The following is a 3,586-nucleotide window of genomic DNA, read 5'->3' on the forward strand; positions in this document are numbered from 1 at the left end:
TTATCTGTATATTGCCCCAAAACATCATCATCACTGTTTGAGAGGATATCTTTAGACAAATAAGACTATTGATATTGATGAGCAAATTGACTTTTTTAAAATAAACAGTTCTGTCACAAGAAAGACAAATGTATCATATTCCTCAAACTGAATCTTGTAATATACATGCTTTTTGTTAAAGACGTTAGCAATATGATGACAACTGAACAATTTGAACATAGATTTTCTCTGAGATGTAAAAGAATACATTATTTATATATATACTTTTATCACCCTTGCATTAGTATAAAAGGACATTTTTCTCTCCAAGTCCATTAAAGGGACGCTTTTCTCTCCTTCATTGTGACCTAACGCGAATATTTTTACCAAACAAATGTTTTTTCACTTGCCATTTAGGACAAACACTGACAAATATTACTTTAATTCCCGCTTTTCCCCCATTAGATCTGCGTTTTTACCCTTCCTGTATAATATGCCTCAATGACTGTATTTCGCTCGTCGAATACCATGTAAACACAAGAATGTCATGCCATGGAAACATGAATGTCTAATGTAAACGCATGCCAAGGAAAGATAAGTACCTTTATGTTTTACATTTTGCAAATAGTATTTTGATTAAGAAATATATATGGTTACTGATAACTTGGTTTGAGAAAAAAAATCAATAAGCACTATCAGTTTGGAAATTCCCATGCTGCCTGGTAAGATCTATCGGATCGAGGTTGCCATGTACCATTTTACTTCCTTGGGGTAAATTTACCCTTGGTTCCCTGCATTAAGCGAATTTGCCTTTGTCTTTGTCCAATAAACGTAAGATTATAAAAGCTTAATGAGAGGAGAGACAAATGAGTAGTAATAATTTACCCTAAAAGTGTTTTATATCTTACAAAAATGTTTTCATTGTATATGGTAGTCCTTTGTTTTGATCGAGTCAGTTGCTAAAAGGGAGAAATATGTTAATTATTCAGTCATCTTTTTATACATGCATTTTTACTTTGGAAGATAAAGAAACAACTGACAAGGGCCTTAACGGTTTTCGGCGCTGCAACAATCAATGATTTAGTGAAAGATTATATCTTAAACAAAGAATGTTCAAGGTTTAGACAAATCAGATTTGTTTTTATTTTTCTCTCTACAGAAGAAGTGTAATAAGTTAATCAGAATATAATACTGAGGTCCAGTAGAAAGTTTCATTTAATGCCAATGTATAATGATTTGCCTCGCTTTGTAGAGGGAAGTTAAGTAAATGTATTGTATTGCTTAAAAAGTGGTGCTTGAATGGCCAACGGCAAGGGAGAAAGACGGGCGGGGAGATTAACAAGTAAAGATCGGTTAAATTATGCCCGTAGCCAAAGACAGAGAGAGGGATAGTGAGAGAGAGAGAGAGAGGGGAAGGGAGGAAGAGAGAGAGAGGGGGGAAAGGAGGAAGAGAGAGAGAGAGTGATATGCATGAACACAGATAGAGAGAGAGAGAGTGTGTGTTCTTATAGGAAGGAAAATGTATTTGGCAGAGTGCCCCTTCTGATAAAAGAGATCACTGTAACTATCAAGGTAGGTCCAAGGTAGGTAGCGGTGCTTATTTTCTTCTCTTCCCGTATACTTTTAGGCAGATAATATAGATATTTTCGGGAGGGGGGTTATAAAGATTGGGTAAATTACTGAAAAGCTAGGCAGCATCCTGTGCTAATTAGTCTTTCTATTATATTCTTACGAAAGAGGCAGGGGAGATATAATCGATGCTTACAAGGTCTTTTTACATCAGAGGCGAACGCACAAGAGAAGGTTTCAGATGGCTAAATGTCTTAGTATGTAGCCTCTCATGCAAGGGTAGGACCACCTGCATGTAGTTATACCTAGAGGCTTTACGGTAAAGCTCGGCAATTTCCATAGATTGCGTTATAGATCATAAGAAAAATAATATATTAATTTGAGAAATGAGGCAACAACGCTCTTTGAAAAACATTGTATTAACCTTGAGGCCAATTAGCGAAAATATAGGTCGGCACGTGTGAGGGGACAAGCGATGACCATGGTCGCTAGATAATTAAGCGTTCATACGGGGATATAAAAGGGAAACCAAACTCACCTTTGACCCCAAGTAGATGCCTAGAAACCCCTATTAACTTCTAACTAGGACGAAACCAGCGTGTTTTCAATCCATGAGGTAAATAGTATAAGTATATAAATATAAGTATATGTATAAGTATATGTATATATATAAATATGTTTAAGTATAAGTAAATGTATAAGTGCAAGTATAAGTATAAGTTGTATATGCATGAGCGGGCGTTCAGTAGCTTTGCGGTGTGTAGCAGTGATACAGCCCACGCCCTTGGTGCCGAAGAGAAGAGCAAAATCATTTCAGTTCGCACGCCCACGAGAGAACTTCGCAAAGGGGCGGTGAGATATGGCCACGCCCTTAACAAGTACATTATTGCGTCAAAGGGAATGATATATCGCGCCTCTCTTTCTGACTAATCGGAACAAGCTTATTAATAGTGTTGTTATATATTTGATTGTTAAAAGAAAAATTGTATCGTGACGCTTTAATAAATAAACTATTGAATTGAATTGAATCCCAACAAGCAATTGATGATACAATTTAAGACTTGAAGCTCGAGTCCCGAAAAGAAATAATACGCATTATCCTTGATTTTCACAAGCTTGGTCGTCTATACAACCGGTTTTAAAACTTTATATCGGCTACGGACTGGGCAGAGCGGGTAATTATCCCCCCCCCCCCCAGGTGACAGGCAGTCAGGGAGGTTGCCAACTTGTACAAATATTCGAGACAGGTTTTCCGCATCTATCCTTGGGCAGAAACTGTTTTGTTTATGTGGGTTAGTGCTTGTTAAGAGGCGGGGTTATGTTAGGTTGGAAGCCATCATAAAGATTGAGTTCAACATGAATTTCATTATCCTTTTTCACAAAATTTCATTCTTATGAAGACGAACCGTTTATGAAGTAGGAACGGTTACTATACTAAGTTTAAGAGAGATAGACAGAGAGAGAGAGAAAGAGCTCTGAAGCTTATTAACGCCCACAAAGGTAATTTCTTATGAGTTATTCGTGCGAGGCTTGAACCTTTGTTATAGTATGTAAACATTTTCAAAATATTATCTATTGTATTTACGTGACAGATTTTCTTTTTGCGTATATGTATGGAGTGAGAAATGGAATTTTGCCAGATGCATATGTAAACATTTTTAAAATATTATCTATTGTCGTTGCGTGTTAGATTTTTTTTACGCATAAATATGGAGTGGGAAATGGAATTTTGCCAGATGCATATGTAAACATTTTTAAAATATTATCTATTGCCGTTGCGTGTCAGATTTTCTTTTTACGCATAAATATGGAGTGGGAAATGGAATTTTGCCAGATGCATTTGAGTTTGTCTACAATTTTGACGGATGAGAACATTTTGATTCACAGTGAGGGTTGATTTGAGTTTACTTTTCTTGTCTGGTTACATCTCAAGACGAGAGGGCGCCATCGCCGTCATTACATCAGAACATGATTGATGGATTGAGTGATCCTATAGAATTATCTTCCAAGTCGAATGCCTTATAGGGTGAGAAGATTA

The sequence above is a fragment of the Penaeus vannamei genome, chromosome 7, assembly GCF_042767895.1.
Source record: "Penaeus vannamei isolate JL-2024 chromosome 7, ASM4276789v1, whole genome shotgun sequence".
Lineage (NCBI taxonomy): Eukaryota > Metazoa > Arthropoda > Malacostraca > Decapoda > Penaeidae > Penaeus > Penaeus vannamei.